Source organism: Myxocyprinus asiaticus, chromosome 25 (genome assembly GCF_019703515.2).
Source record: "Myxocyprinus asiaticus isolate MX2 ecotype Aquarium Trade chromosome 25, UBuf_Myxa_2, whole genome shotgun sequence".
Classification (NCBI taxonomy): Eukaryota; Metazoa; Chordata; class Actinopteri; order Cypriniformes; family Catostomidae; genus Myxocyprinus; species Myxocyprinus asiaticus.
Genome location: NC_059368.1, coordinates 37,267,547 through 37,285,520, shown reverse-complemented (window position 1 = coordinate 37,285,520; position 17,974 = coordinate 37,267,547).

Below are 17,974 nucleotides of genomic sequence, written 5' to 3'. Positions count from 1 at the left end.
CAGAAGGAAAAACATGGAATTTTTATTAACCAAAGGTAAAATAACAAACACACACAATTATTTGAAGAAAATCAAGCAATAATATTTACAAGAAAAAAAAGAGAGAACTATTCGCACTTTGGCTGGAGCTTTAGCCTCAATAAACTAAAACCAAAAATAAACACCAAGAAACTGAAACCTGCTTAAAATGTATAAAAGTTAAATGGGATGGAAACAGTTATTACATATAATATTTATCCTTAGACCTGTTCATGTTGTCATTGTTTCTGTGAGAAAAACTTCACTGTGGGAATGTGTGGCCATGGAACTTGTGTCACCCTCAGACGTGTGTGGCATTCGCTGATACGTGTGACTCAAGCGCTGAATGTCCCGCATAATTAAAAGAAATTCCACTGATCGTGCAGGCTATAAAATACATGCAACAACACAAATTTAAATGTTTATCTGTTATGCTGTTGCTAACAAAATAGTAGTAGTGATTTAGCCAAGTTACAGGCTAAATCAACGTGAATGTTTTCAAACATTACATATACATTTTTTTCACAAATCATCCCGCGGGCCGGAGATAACACATTGGCGAGCCGGATCCAGCCGTATGCTTGACACCCGTGTTTGCATGCAGACCATATTTTCTCGACAAGTGGACAGTCCTCATCTGTGCACATTGTCGGCATCTGCGCCTGCCATTGACTTTACTAAGAGTTTCACATTGCAGTCGTAGTGCTTTGAATGTTCGTATTCACTCGCTTTCAAAAGATTATACCCAGAACACGGAAAAACAAAGTATACTCAAGCCTTTAGAGTCCAAATCAGGTCGTTAGTCTTTCTAGGGCAAGTCTAAGTTAAGTCTCAAGTCTTTCAAGGAGAAGTCTAAGTCAAGTTTAATTTTTTTGTGGTGGAGTCCAAGTCAATTTTCAAATCTTTCAAGAAGTCTAATTCAAGTCTCAAGTATTTGAGGTGGAGTCCAAGTCAAGTCTCAAGTTTTTAATTTTTTTATTTTTAAGGAGAGGTCTAAGTCAAGTCTAAAGTCTTTGAGGTGGTGTCCAAGACAAGTCTCAAATCTTTCAAAGAGAAGTCTAAGTCAAGTTTCATTTTTTTTTTGAGGCGGAGTCCAAGTCAAGTCTCAAGTCTTTCAAGGAGAAGTCTAAGTCAGGTTTAATTTTTTTTTTTTAGGTGGAGTCCAAGTCAATTTTCAAATCTTTCAAGAAGTCTAATTCAAGTCTCAAGTATTTGAGGTGGTGTCCAAGACAAGTCTCAAATCTTTCAGGAATTCTAATTCAAATCTCAAGTCATTGGAGGTTGGTGCATTTTAAAATATGACCTTGCGAAAGCCGACCGAACCTGAGTTTAGATGAGAAGGTTATTGCTCTTTGGAGTCAACAAGTATGTTTGTATGACATATCTAATATGTCATATCATGACAGACTATTAAAAAAAAAAACGTTTCTGCTGCCTAGATATTTGCACAACATGACAATAAATGTGTAAAACCTTTTACATTTAATACTTGGGTCTTATATTATTTTATATAACATAAACATAAGTTTTATATTTGTATACAGCTTTAGATTATAAAATTTATATTGTAGTCTACATTAATATAACATTATGTATAAATATGCATACCTTACAAGTTTGTACTTTTGATTTATTTTATTTTAGTAATTTTGAATAGTTCATTTTCTACCAAATGACACGTTTCTTGCACAGCTCTTTGCACAATGTGACAAAAAATGTGTGAAAGAAAATGATGTAATTTCTTTTTGCTATGCGTTCTCAATAGGACATGTCTTTAACAAACAACCAAACATAGCAGATAATATTGAAAAATACCTGTGTATACAAAAGCTTCAAGTTGATTAGCTGTGAAAATGGGGCATGACAGTGAAGCGTTGAGAAAAGTCAAAGCCAGTCATTAAGTCTGACATCTTCCCTCTTTTTTTAATCGGTAAGTGTGACAGTCTCACTGATTAGGAGGGCAAGATCAGCAAAAACAGTCACTAAGTGTGACAACCCCCACCCAAATAGAGTTGTTCTTAGTCTGCTAGTGTGAAGCCAGCTTTAAGTGTTACTCAGCTTGAGTTTCAAACCCAAGTTTCCATCTCTGCCACACACTCTACAAAGCATGCTACAAACTCTAATCTCAAATTTCTGAGTGCTGTGGTCAGTAGTTTTGTCAGAGTATACACTCAGCAGCTATTAAACTGGGCCATTGTAGATCAGAAACAGGGGGGCTGTCTCCATCCTAAAGCAGAAAGAACACTCAGTTTGTCTGAAGAGACATATGGGCATTATTCAAGTCTTTAACACACACACACACACACACACACACACACACACACACACAGATATGCCTTATCCTGTTTGTGTGTGTGTGTGTGTGTGTGTGTGTGTGTGTGTGTGTGTGTGTGTGTGTGTGTGTGTGATGTGTATCTGGCACAGCAAGACAAAGCAGGGCTGTGTTTGACACCTGTCTGGATTGTGTGTGCGTGCGTGCGTGTGTGCGTGCGTGTGTGCATGCTACTGTAACACAGAATTATTCAACCCTAAGCTGGATCCATAAACAGTGAAAGACAGAGACAGACTTACTGACTCTTCACTCATTTCCATGGGAAGGCATTTCTGAAACTCTGCAATGAGGTGGACAGTTACACTAGCTCCTCCCACAGTACATAATCGGATCTCTCATTGGTTCATTAAACCAGCGGTTTTCAAACTGTGGGTCGTGACCCACTATTGGGTCGCAGAGTAGGAAAAAGTGTGTCGTGCAAAATCGCTTGACCACAGCGGAATTTACAGTGCGGTGAATCTCACAAACACAGCGCGAGTGTGACTACTTTAGTCCGAATCATGAGCAAATGACTCCTTTGAGCGGTTCTTTTAAGGAATAGTTAAAAAAAAAAAAACAGGAGGTACTAGTTTGAATCAGTCTGCCGAATCATTCACTGAATGACTCGCTGTATCCGTCATCTGAATCATTTAAACTGAACCGTACGTCTCATGTCATTGCATCATTAGCGTTATTTTTTCCCACACGTACTCTGGCAACTCTCGCTATTGATATAATTAGACGTCAAATGATTGGACGAAAGTTGTCTATAGTCACCAGCTTGACGACGCCATCTGATTGGATGGTTATTTTATCCACTTTCAAGATAAGGCATTGGTAATTCTATAACTTCTGACACTTTGCCATTCTGACAGTAGAAAAACTGTTTTTTTCTTTTTATTCAAAGTAAATGGCTGAATAAATGTACTGGAAAGAAAATAATTCTTCACTTTGTCCTGAACAATTATGAGTGATATGAATGAGATTTGTTTTATTTTTTATGACAAACCGATTTTGCTTGGCTCCCAAATTTATGGCTTCACTGTATAACTAATTATTTTCTTTCCAGTACATTTATTCAGCCATTTACTATGAATAAAATGAAAAAAACACAAACAGTTTTCTACTGTCGGAACGCCAAAGTGGCAGAAGTTATAGTTACCAATACCTTATCTTGAATGTCCTGAATGAAAGCATGCAAGGTCCCTAATCGTAGCTTTAATCAGCAAACTTAAATTGTGGAGATCCCGAGTGGATAGAAGAATATGGGACATGTTTCCATCACTGTGTGCCCATGATGGTGAATGCATCCGAGACACCGTGCGCACTCATCTTGACACGCTAATTCAGAAATTCCACGAGTATTTTCCTGATCTTAGAAGTAAGATCATGTATTTTTGTGTTATATTTTTTATCATTTTGGATAATTTTTAATATAACGTTGTTTAATCATTTGAGTTTTTAGCATTTTTGTTTTTTATTATTTATTATAATTTTATTGTTTAGTAAATTTATATCAAACATTTATAAAGGTATGGCAGAATAGGACTGGTACGGGACCCCTTTAGTAGCAAGGCCAGAGAGAGCTGCAACTTATCAAGGAGAGCAGAGGAGGAGCTGATAGACAGGGCTTCAGACAGGGGCCTACAACTTCATTTCAAAGAGTCGAGTCTTGGACAGTTCTGGGTCTGTGTTGCCAGAGAATACTCTGCTGTAGGAGCTGCTGCACTCAAAGTTTTAGTGCCCTTTTCCACCACTTACTTATGTGAGAGTAGATTTTCTGCTCTGACTGCAATGAAAACAAAATATAGATCTCTCCTAGAGCCAACACATGACATGCGTGTCACTCTGTCCAAGATAATTTCCAGAATGTATGCGTAGTGTTCAAAGCAGCAGGCACACCCTTCTCACTAATATGTTTTCCTTTGTGGTAAAGCTTAGTTCTTGTATGCACATACGTCATATTTTTGGTTTGTTTGTTTCTGTTCTTGAAAGTTGTGCTGCCATGTCTGTGTAAATCAGTTTAGGCAGCAGGTTGAAACTTAAAAATTACTCTTCTCATTATTCAATTAAGCCATTAGGCTGATGTTTTGTCTTTGTTAATGATTATCTTCATTTTGATATCTTACATTAAGTCAATTATATGATATTGCATAAAATTGATATTTCATGTGACGTGGAAAATAAAAAATGCTAACTAAAAGAGAACAAATGCATTTGTTTTCTAATACTTCACTCTAAAAAATATTGGTGGGTCTTCAGATAGATTATACCCCTCTAGGTGGGTCCTGGCATGATAAAATTTGGGAACCCCTGCATTAAACAAAGGCTGGAATTCAAATGTGGAGATTACACTAGGATACTAGGCAATGTCTGTGTGGGACTAGCACTAGCATGCATATATCCCCCATAGCTCAACTGACAAAGTGCTGAAAATGTGATACAAAGGACTGGGGTACAAGTCCCGAAGAGCACACGAGTCGACACATGAGCGAAAGTGTCATAGTAGCACCACAAAATGACGTGGTTGCTTCAGAAATTGTGTTTTTCATCTCACATTTGCTTTTTATGACACTATTGGTTAGGTTTAAGGTTTAGGATAGGGCGGTCGGTTTTATTGATTTAAATCTCGATGGAGCATTAACCATAAAAACCTCATCTATTTAGGAGAACATTTCACTCCCTTTTAGCACCACATAGTGGACATTTCCCTTCGGAACTGCCCTGAGACGTGTAATGAACCACATAATTTTATTTTGCAAAAACGTTGCCACAGTCACGCAATGTTCGTTGTATGGGAGAAGACACTCACGAACTGCGATCTCAGAGCACCCAGCCCCTTGAGATGTGAAAAATTCAAATGAAGCTTTGAAGAAAGTTAGTAATGTTGTTGGTTTTGTGAATTGTTTTCTGAGGTTTGCTACCCAACCTTGCTGTTTAGCAGATAAAATTAGTAATTGTTGGGCCTCATGTATTCAGATAGAAGACAAAGGCAGGCCTAACACATACACACATAGTCGTAAAACCTAACTCAGGCCCCCACATACCAGGTCATAAATCTTACTGATAAAAACTGTGCCAAAATCAAACAAAGGGAGTCCAAAACAGACTACAAATCCCATGAAGCCTTGCTCACTAAAGGATCGAACTCTCAACTCCTATTGGATGAGGCACACGACAGAACGCACCTCAACCATGACATCATCAGGAGTAGAAATTCCTCTGAAATGCTTCCAGGATTTGCTTCCAGCAACTTTGCTCGCCGTGTGTAGACGCAGCTCATCGCTGTTCTCAGGTGTAGCCTCGTGGCACAAGGAAGTAATGTCCAACTTGAAACTGTGGCCATACAATCTCCATCTCGCTGGACGAGTTGAGATTACTCTGTGTTCCACCGAACACTCTAACGGATCCAAAGGAGACCGCCGAGCAATCCGCATCTTCATCCGTTTGCCTGCAAAAGTGAAGAGAGAAAAGATTTCTCTTCCATCTTCAATCAAGTCGATGTTGCTGATTTCTCCGCCAGCCCGCCGAGAATCAGCAGCCATACCGCCCACCGACAGAGTGAGGAAACGGCCTCCCGTCATCACCCAAGCCTCGAGGAACCAAGTCGGAGTTAAAGGACGGATGAACACACATTCTGCATCCTCATGCGATTCAAGTAAGAGGTTTACGTCTGGGCAGAGATAGAATATTATAGTGTGTTATTCTTGTGTATCAAGGTTATTGCTTGTACAGTTTACGGACCGCTATGTCTGCTCATTATTAATACTCAGGGTATTATCACGAATTTGATTTGCTGTATTGTAGTCCAACCACATTGGGCTGTTGTGCATTTCCGCCATCGCGGGTGAGACCGGCAAACTGAGTTTATCCATTAAAGAATCAAAGACCGTGGGATGGTTTACGAGCCGTCCACCGCGTCTCTGAGTGATAAACTAACAGCTGCTTTCTCTCCCACGATCGTAAAATCAGCTTTGGGGCCGTCACTTAATTCTCTCTCTCTCGTACTAACCACACACACACGCGCGATCCCTCACAAACATTCTCGGACACATTTTTGGCTAGTAGATAGCTTCGTGATAAAGCTCAGCTTTGTCCCTAAGCTATCGTACAAGCGGATACATGCGGTAACTGGTAGACGCCATTGACTGGTTTCTCTCCGCTTACATTCGCGGCCATATTCTCTGGCCGGAAGTCTCACGTGACATACTCTCCACGAGAGTCGTGTCCGCCATTTTGTGCGTGTCACTCCTTACACACACACACACACACTCGCTCGCTCACACACACACACACACACACACCCTCATGTGTTATAGGATTACTTTGATTTCCATATCTAATCATATCACTGTTTAGTTTGTAGTTGTAAGTCAGAAGTTTATTGACTGCATTGTATTAATTATTAATTGATGTTACTGCATAAATAAACTTTGTTATATTACAAAGAGAAGTGTTTTGGTTTGTTTTGCATACACCTGTGTCATGCTGACGGGATGTCAGTGCTCTGATTCAAGCCTTCATTCGTTGTTTTTTTTCCGAAAATCGATATTCTTCGGATGTTGATTTTCCTAAGAAAACAATCTAATATTGAGACTGTTATACTATCTGGTTATTAGTCCCTGATTCCAGGGTGGTGCCCCGTCAGTGTTAATCCTTATTAATATTCTATTGATTTTTGAACAGTGGAAACTCATCATACGGGATTACCAAAGGGGAATCACCACGCATGGAGCACTGAGCCCAAGCACATGGGCTCACCTGAAAAGGGGAATACCATGAGTACTGGGCCTGGTGTCGTTACTCCTCTGCCGAGTTCATCACTGGACAGTGCTAAAGAATTAAAGAGGTGTCCAGAGTTCACCGGTACGGGGAACAGTTGTGGATAAAAAGCGCACATTATCACCTTTGAAAAAAGGGGAAAGGCGCAATGCAAGCAGTACACCCAACCAGCCGCCCGGTCTACCTGCTGTTACCGTATAACACTCGGGTCGAAACCTCGCAAAGGTATTGGGTGTAGCCCAACCCGAAGCTCTGCATATGTCTGCTAGAGAGGCCCCCCTTGCCAGTGCCTAGGAGGACTTTCTCAGCTTTCTCAGCGTCATGCATCTCCGCAAGGTTGAGCCACAGGTGCCGCTCTTGGACCACAAGCATGGACATCGTCCGCCCCAGGGCGCACGCCATGACCTTCGTCGCACGTAAGGTGAGGTCGGTCACAGTGCGCAGTTCCTGCATCAGCCCTGGGTCGGTCCTACCCTCATGCAGGTCTTTTAGCGCCTTGGCCTGGTGGACCTGCAGGATGGCCATGGCGTGCAGGGCGGGAGCGTCCTGACCCACGGCCTTGTAAGCCTTCGTCATTAAAGAGGAAGTAAAGTTACAGGCCTTGGCAGGAAGCCTTGGTCGGTCACGCCAGGTGGCTGAGCCCTGCGGGCATAAATGCACCGCTATGGTGCACTTTACCTGGGGAAGCTCGACATATCCCTTAGCCGCTCTGCCGTCGAGGGTAGTCAGAGTGGACGAGCCTGCGAAGCCTGTACGGGCAGTAAAAGGTGCCTTCCATGACTTCGTTAGCTCCTCATGCACTTCCGGGAAGAAAGGCACCGGAGTGCGGCCGTGAGTAGCACTCTGAGCCCAGAAACCAATCATCCAGCCGCGAACGCTCAGGGCAGTGTGAAGGGTTCCACTTCAGCCCGAGGTTCGCAGCCGCCCGGGCAAGCACGGCTGCCATCTCAGCATCCGCCTCATCCTGTGCTTTACCACCCATGGGCGGGAGCTCAGAATATTCATCTGCTTCCGATAGCAGAAGCCCACCCTCCGATGCCACGACCGCAAGCTCATCCTCATCGCGAGCCGTGAACGACACATTAAACCTGCCCTGAGGCAGACTGCCTGCATCGCTCAACAGCTCGTCCAGACAGAACGAGGGTGCTGGGGGATGGGAGGTGGGAGGTCCACGGGCATCAGCCCAGGACGGACCAGGTTGGGGAGCAGCCGCGGTGGCTCCTTGCTTCATGAAGAAGAAAGTGAGCCACGACCGCAACGTTCTCATGGGCATGTTCTCACAATGAGAACATAACCCTTCCACGAAAGCTGCCTCGGCACTCCGGAGGGGAGAGATAACGGCCACATCCAGTAGCACAAAAGCAGAAGGACATCTTTAAAAAGACACCAAGCGTTTGCGCAGGCTCTTTTAGAAGGAAATATACTCTTTCAGCACCTGCAGACTCAGGCTGCCGAAGCGTCCAGTGGGAACACAGCACTCAACCGTGTGAGGGTGACCGCTGATATGCACCGTAAGAATCCAGCAGCGTAGCAAAGGGAGAGAGGACGAACACACAAGCATTCGGCTCCGAAGAAAAAATTTGAATGAGTGATGCAAGCCATCTCCTTTTATACCTGTATGTCCAGGCGGAGAGTGGCATGCAAATTCCACTCACCAGTTTTCACTGGCCTTTTCTATTTTAAGCAAAGGTGATTGGGGCTCTCAAGATCAAAGTCCTAGTGTCACTACATTGACACAACGTCGAGTGAGTGACAGACAGGGAATCTGTGTTACAGTGAGACACTAAGTGAATGGGGCCAATTTGTAAACGTTAAAATACTAACTGTTTCAAAAGTATAGTCACAAGATGTAAACAATGTGTATTAACATGATTTCAGTGTGATAAAATCATTTAATAACCTTTTCTGTGCAAATTCTATAACTTCATTGCCATGACGACATAACGCTGAACTAAATGACTGTAAAACCAATTATTTAAATAACTTTACAACTCAAATAATACACAAGTTTTAATAGAAGAATTAATGTAAGTGGTTTTATCTCCAGCCAGGTCTCCGAAGCAACCAAACCTCCTCATGGTCGCTATAATGTGATTCTCACTCTCGGTGGGGCGCATGGTGAGTTGTGCGTGGATGCCGCGGAGAATAGCATGAAGCCTCCACATGCGCTGTGTCTCCGTGGTAACGCGCTCAACAAGCCACATGATAAGATGCGTGGATTGATGGTCTCAGATGCGGAGGCAACTGAAATTTGTCCTCCGCCACCTGGATTTAGGCGAGTCACTACACCACCACGAGGACTTAGAGTGCACTGGGAATTCCAAATTGTGGAGAAAAGAAAAAAAAAAGAAGACGAGGGACAAGTCAAAATATATTTTTTTGCCGTAATCAATATTTTGCCAAAAATGCTGTCAGTCGAGCTTAACTTGTATTGAACCCCGAATATTGCTTTAATTGAAATAGTCACAAACCAGATTTTTGAGTAATCTATGTGTAGCTGGTGGGCTGCAAAAAACCACACTGAACAACAAACAATTTTTGGGGAGTTTTATCTGACGGACATTTTTTTATTTAAAAGAGAGAGAAAACAAAAAAAAACAAAAACAACAGCGGACGATGGGGCCATGCATATATATATATATATATATATATATATATATATATATATATATATATATATATATATATATATACAGTGGTGTGAAAAAGTGTTTGCCCCCTTCCTGATTTCTTATTTATTTGCATGTTTGTCACACTTAAATGTTTCAGATCATCAAACAAGTTTAAATATTAGTCAAAGATAACACAAGTAAACACAAAATGCAGTTTTTAAATGAAGGTTGTTATTATTAAGGGAAAACAAAATCCAAACCTACATGGCCCTGTGTGAAAAAGTGTTTGCCCCACCTGTTAAAACATAACTTAACTGTGGTTTATCACACCTGAGTTCAATTTCTCTAGCCACACCCAGGCCTGATTACTGCCACACCTGTTCTCAATCAAGAAATCACTTAAATAGGACCTGCCTGACAAAGTGAAGTAGACCAAAAGATCTTCAAAAGCTAGACATCATGCCGAGATCCAAAGAAATTCAGGAACAAATGAGAAAGAAAGTAATTGAGATCTATCAGTTTGGAAAAAGTTATAAAGCCATTTCTAAAGCTTTGGGACTCCAGAGAACCAGAGTGAGAGCCATTATCCACAAATGGCGAAAACATGGAACAATGGTGAACCTCCCCAGGAGTGGCCGGCCGACCAAAATTACCCCAAGAGCGCAGCGACAACTCATCCAAGAGGTCACAAAAGACCCCACAACAACATCCAAAGAACTACAGGCCTCACTTGCCTCAGTTAAGGTCAGTGTTCATGACTCCACCATAAGAAAGAGACTGGGCAAAAATTGCCTGCATGGCAGAGTTCCAAGATGAAAACCACTGCTGAGTAAAAAGAACATTAAGACTCGTCTCATTTTTGCCAGAAAATATCTTGATGATCCCCAAGACTTTTGGGAAAATACTCTGTGGACTGACGAGACAAAAGTTGAACTTTTTGGAAGGTGTGTGTCCCGTTACATCTGGCGTAAAAGTAACACTGCATTTCAGAAAAAGAACATCATACCAACAGTAAAATATGGTGGTGGTAGTGTGATGGTCTGGGGCTGTTTTGCTGCTTCAGGACCTGGAAGACTTGCTGTGATAAATGGAACCATGAATTCTGCTGTCTACCAAAAAATCCTGAAGGAGAATGTCCGGCCATCTGTTCGTGACCTCAAGCTGAAGCGAACTTGGGTTCTGCAGCAGGACAATGATCCAAAACACACCAGCAAGTCCACCTCTGAATGGCTGAAGAAAAACAAAATGAAGACTTTGGAGTGGCCTAGTCAAAGTCCTGACCTGAATCCTATTGAGATGCTGTGGCATGACCTTAAAAAGGCAGTTCATGCTCGAAAACCCTCCAATGTGGCTGAATTACAATAATTCTGCAAAGATGAGTGGGCCAAAATTCCTCCACAGCACTGTAAAAGACTCACTGCAAGTTATCGCAAACGCTTGATTGCAGTTGTTGCTGCTAAGAGTGGCCCAACCAGTTATTAGGTTTAGGGGCAAACACTATTTCACACAGGGCCATGTAGGTTTGAATTTTGTTTTCCCTTAATAATAACAACCTTCATTTAAAAACTGCATTTTGTGTTTACTCGTGTTATCTTTGACTAATATTTAAACTTGTTTGATGATCTGAAACATTTAAGTGTGACAAACATGCAAAAAAATAAGAAATCAGGAAGGGGGCAAACACTTTTTCACACCACTGTATGATCCAAGGATTGTTTTATGTAGTTCATGTCATGACAACTCTGAACGATTTAGCATGTTAATGTGGGTATGACACATTGCTAGGATACTGGTCTTGGCAGATTAGATCTGCTACGCTGCTGCTGCTGCAGAGCAAGTTCAGAAACTTGCTACTGCTAGAAAATACACATACCAAAGACAATTTAGCAGAGACGGGCAACTTCTATTAAAATTAATAGGTGAAATTGGAACGGCCATCGGATGTAGAAAAGGAAGTCCCCGCCTTACAGTTAAAAGAGCCCAACTTGAGAACACATGCGCTTTAGCTAAACAAGCTGGGAAAATTGCTATTTTTAGCATAATCTGAGGTAAAGAAACAATGTATTATACCAGTGTTTTCAGATTTTACTACTTATTTGAAATATGTTCTATAATCGTAATCTTTACCAAATGTTTTGGAGATTTCTGTCTTTCCCCACTGAAGTAGATAGGACCTGCACTTAGTTCGTTTGAGCACTCCAAGCACACTCAGAGCGGTATAATGTGTATATGTGAACAACCCAAATGATCTGATACCCCCCTAAAAGGACCCAAAAGTGAACCGTACTCAGACCACCTCAGGAGGCTCATGGGTTTTATCAGAGAGCCTTTTCATAACGTGTGAAAGTGAAGAATGTACGACAGAAATATAGTATTGCATAATATATTGTAATTGTCTGGGCTGTCTGGGTTTCATAAATAACTGTGTAAATGTAAAGTTGACCAAAAAGAGACATGTTTTAAGTATTTGGAAATGTTTTAACATTTAAAATAATACTTTTCACGTCACTCTATCCATGTGCAATATTTTTATATAATAAACAATTCAATAATCATTTTTCAATGCCTTAAAAAATAATATAGCCCTATTTTACTAAATTATTCCAAGTTAAATATGAATAAATTACTTTTTAAGGTGTATATGTATTAAGCATACATGCTTTAAGTAGTATGACAATTTATCATCATAATCACAATTATAGTTTACAAGTTATTGCTAACCAAATGTCATAATCTTTACAGCCATGTGGTCTGAGTTCTTAAGGAGCTGTGATGTGTACAACAAGGGTTCTGGGAGCACATAAATGCTTAAGGGACCAACAAAGAAACTGGGTCCTATTTTATGTCCACTTACAATGTGAACACCAAAAGCACTGAGGTCATTTGCAGCTGGTTCACTTTCTGGTTCACTTTAACTGAACTGGGTTTGGTTCATTTACTGCTTGTTGCCTCGGAGCGTTCCAAAGATGGCTAACGAATGAAGTGACTTGCTAAAGAGACATTGTACACACTGATTTGGATATGCTGCTGCTGCACATTTATAAAAAAAAAAGCAAGACATGCTGCATTGAGCAAGTATGATATGCTGTTGCACAAATAGACATTACAAATAATCCCCCTGTAGCAGATCGTGGCAGGTGAAGTTAGGATGGAGGTGGGTTTCAGAGAAAAACACTCACAGAGTGCTGCAGTGAAACTGGCTAATCTGCAAAAGTGAACAATTTAAATGTTAGAATAAGAGAGAGGCAGAAGTCGATTTGCTACCCGATTACAGGTCAAAATACCAATCAGCTTACACCATGCAAGTGGATCGGTTTAACATGTTACATGTGAGCGAGCCAATTGGCTAACAGATTACAAGTTCAAAGAAACTATCAGCTTGCGCCACATAGAGTTGCAAGGCTGAACTTCAATCATTTATGAGCTAAATTTTAAGCTAAACACTAGTATGACGAGAATGCGATACAGTCAACAGACGAGCCATTCGCACATCACAAGCTGGCGCCGCAGATCAATTCAGGCATCGCTTCAATTTCGGTGAATCATGCAAATAAATATCTACACATTGCTTTGGTTGCTCTACACGATTTAGGGGATGACAGGCTAAATGTTCTTTTTTTTATTTGTTATTTTTTGCTTTCGAGAACAACGTGTGATGTAAATATGAAGACACCACTATCAATCCTTGAGATTTTCAACCCAGCAAACCTCCTTAAACCACACTAATGGTGATTCTCAAAACTACAGTACATATAACAATTTAAAGAGTAGAAATAAACATAGATTGTGTTGTGAAAAAACTGAGTCTGATTCAATATATAAATAAACCTGGAAATAAAAGTTTCAAGACTATAGAAATGTACGATATAAAATGAATAAGAAATATTTAAGATTCCAAACAATTTATTGGTCACTAATCAAATAAGCACATTTGTGACATTAACTATGTTAACTCATTTTGTACAAATTGTCAGGTTTTCTTAACCACATCCATTAAAAAAAGCACTCAATGCCAAAAAAGTTGCCGACCCCTTCCTTATCAGGTCAATTTGACCCCGTTTATGCATTCTAGGGCCAGTATCAGCCATGGACCATTCAGGGACTGTCTGATGCATATTGCACATATAAAAATGTCAATGGTTTTCTCAAAATAACCAGTTCCAATCTGATTTGCTGGCTTTGTGGTATTTGCAGGTGTCAGGGTGCACATCAGTCTGTTTCACAGTACACTGATTTGTCCCTGATGAGTTTTTACCTTCAGGGGAAGATACCTTCAGCACCCAAGACAGCAGGTGAATCTTTAAGTGTCTCCTCTGTGAGGCTGTGTCAAGAGGGCTGGTAACCAGGTTGATCATCTCCGTGGGGTCAGTGATCATCAGAGAAAGAGAACTGGGCACTTTCTGAGAACTCTAAGGGCAGGCAGCCAAAAGGTTGCAGGTTTGATTCAAGCAAGGGATGGTTCTTGAACTATAACAATTGTGCTTTTGAGCAATGCACTTAACCTTAGGTTGCTCCGGGGGAATGAACCTGTAACTTGACATATTTTATGGCATTCAGGGAAACAAATGTCAGTGGACTTGGTCATATGACAATAAGTAAACCTTTTACTTAAATTTATTCTGTTATTAAATAATGCCACCAATCTGTATCTTTCCAGATGTGGCAGAGAGCTCCATGATTGACGTCCAACAAATATTTTATTCATGAGTTCACATGTTAATCTAATCCTTGAAAGTACGAAAGGTAAACAGATTTGGCCTGCAGTCTGTCATGGAGGGCCTTGAGCATGATACTTGAAGCAAGCTCTATGCTGTAAAGGGGGGACAGCCAGGAATGTTGTCCTGGGCACTGTTATGAGGGTGCTGTAATATAGCTAACTATTTGGACCCAGGCCAAGAGAAGACAAACCAAAAAATATTCTCCCAGGCCCCTCTGAATTTTAGTGGCAGCCCTTCCCCTGGCCTCCTTAAAATAATAAGTCACTCCAAAATGAAAATTTTGCCATGTTGTTCCACACCATTCTATACCGTGGAACTCCAAATTCAGAATATTAGGGATACAGTAGAGATACTAGTGAATAAATGTGAAGTTGCAGTGGTGAAGGCATATATAAGCCATGAAGCTGCCATGAAGCTGCTTATACATTACATCCTTGTGTTGTTATTGACAGGACTAGATGAATAAGCTCTTCCTAAACTTTCATTTAGCACTCCATAACATAATGTGGCAAAAAGACATGTCTTGCAAAAATTATCTAATGGGATCTAGCAGTACAGAGCTAAGAGGAACAGAAAGAGGAAGGACTAGTAGCCAGTCCAGTGTTCTATTGTTATCTGGCATAAACGATGTGAGCTTCAGTCTATTTTTGCTTTGACCGCAGATGCATTCTGCAGTTTGTTTATTATTTGAGGAAGCATTCAAAAGGCACACTGCACCAGAGGTCAGTGTATTAACACTGCTCGGCATTCATCAGCTTTTAATTATTTAGGTCATTATTATTATTATTATTATTTCATTTTTACTTCATTCTTATTCTATAGATTGTTGCAGCTAGGATCATTTAGCTAGTTACACTTGTGCTCATCATAATTTCTTTAATTATTATTTTTGAGCATTTTCAAACTTATGAGCCAGTTTTGTCAAATGGGGGCTCGTCCGGGATACTACTTACACTTTCTTTACACTCTTTTCCAGCCTCTGTATATAATAAGATAATGAAAATACGGTAGAGGCTTCTGTGTGCAGAAAGGCAGTTTAGTTCAATGCTAGTGCTATCGCATGGTAGGGGTTATGGCTCATGAAGCAGAGCTAGAAATGGCAGATGTAGCATCTTTACAACCCCTCTGTCTGCCTCACTTTCTAATTCTCCCTCTTTCTCTCACTCTCCTTCTGTCCCCTGTCTGTACTGAGTGGCAGAGGGAAAATGTCTAAAGCAAACAAACACACAAATACATACACGTATCTCAAAAGTATGAGCAGCTTGTCACACCACAGGTCAGATAATTACATAAGCTTTTTGGCTCCTTTGACATACTGTATATTAGGTTATGTGCCCGAAGCCGAATACTTTAATCGGAAATGCGCAAATAATGTCTTCAAAACGAATAACAGATTCATCCAAATAATAGAAACAATATTCGTTTGACTGATTATCCAAGAAGCACAAGGATAAAGTAACATTTTAAAAAAACATATCCAAAATTACAAAAAAATGATGAGTCTGTGAAGTCAATATTAGTAGCCTACTAAAGTGTACAACTTAAGAATGAAAATGCGCACGGTGTGATTTCACATTGGATGGGCGTGGTCTCGACTCAGTTTGTGGTCTCCGTTAATTGTGTCTGGAGCTTGTCAAGTGTAACTAAGACACTACATCATATAGGCTACATTTTCCACTCCTTATAATGTCTATATTAATGTATCACACGATTCACACATAATAATTTACATATATTCATTTATAAATCAACCTTAGCGCAATGTTAAATTCCTGACCTGAAGTGATGATTGCACAGCGGAGCTCGTCTATTCACCTCTAAAAATTGACCACATTTATTTTCACATCACAGATTAAGGTAAGTATCTGGTTAAGACTTTATTCCAAGAAAGTTTAAATGCTCCATAAAGGTTAAAATGCTCCATAAAGTGTACATCTATTCAGAATATTCCTGCTCATGTGATACAAAGAAACTGAAACATGCACAATCTTTTCCCCTCCCTTTAAACTGTACTAAATTTGAAAATGTTAATGTAACATTGTTATTATTATTATTATTATTATTATTATTATTATTATTAGACTCTTATTATTCTTTCCCACTATTTCGCTAATTCTGTACATGTAATTTAACTAAATAATTATGTCCTCCACATTTTGTTAAAATATGTGTGCACAAATCAGCCTTGAGTGTAAAATTCCTGATATTTATGGGACTATCATCTATTTGTAGGCTATATTGATTTATTCAATATTTCTTTTAATGTTTGTATTTAATGTTCATTGCAAAATACATATTGAGCCTACATATTCAGCTTCATCTGGTAAAAAAAAAAAAAAATTCTAAAATAATAATATAATGAAATAATCATAGCACAATAATAATAATAATACTCATAGTAATAATAATTAGTATTATTTTTATTAGGCTATTATTATGAATAGACATATACAAGGCATAATTTATTTATAGAAACTATACATGTAATAGAGTTACATTTTAAAAATGGGTGTTTCATTTAGTTTTGTCACTTCCGGTTTAAATCCCGTGTACATTCAGTTCTATCCACATTCAGATACAGGTAATTTTGCGATAGTAACAGATACATATACGAATACAGATAATGGCTGTGCTGCACACCCCTACTGTAAATACTCTTACACACACATGGGCACACTCTCTGTGCAGTGTCATAAAGAACTACAAAGTACCACAAGCTGCATTTAAAGTGGAGTGTATTTTCATTTTATACATTCAGTGTCCATTAGGCTGATTACCGTCTCTTACCAGCACAGACTGCACCTGTTTGTGAGGATGGAGGTCAATGGCTTTTTGTAAACATACAATATAATCCATTTATTTATCAGCATGAGTGATAACATTAGAGACGGGACAGTTTGATTAGCCAGGACAGACACAAAAGAATCAGGTCTCCACTTAGCAGAGAGACCCTCGGCACAATGACCCCAGACCCTGCTGGAAAGATCAGTCATCAATCATGCTCCTAATCACATCAGCCTGTGACAGATTTATCTCCTAAAGACCAGGGAGGGAGAGAGAGAGAGAGAGAGAGAGAGAGAGAGAGAGGGGGGGGGGTTACTGATAGTAAGTCATTGAAAACAAGAGCAATTTATTTAATCTGACACATCCAATAATCACTCTCTCTCAGACATTCTTTTTTATGTATTAACTCTCTTTCTATCCATCACTGTCTCTCTATCTGTCACTTTCTGTCTCTCATTTTCCTAAAACTATCTGTTCCAGATTCCTTAATGGATTGTTGGTGAATGGGTTTTCTCTTAGAAATGACAACTGAACAAGATTGAAAAGAAAATATGAATGATTTGTGATTATAACAAAAACTGATGATTGTTCAAGCATACATACAGTTCCCTATCTGTCACTCACTCGATGTTGTGTCGATGTAGTGACATTAGGGGTCACTCTTGGGAGCCCGAGACACCTCTGGTCTTTGATAAAAGGCCAATGAAAATTGGCGAGTGGTATTTGCATACCACTTCCCCGGACATACA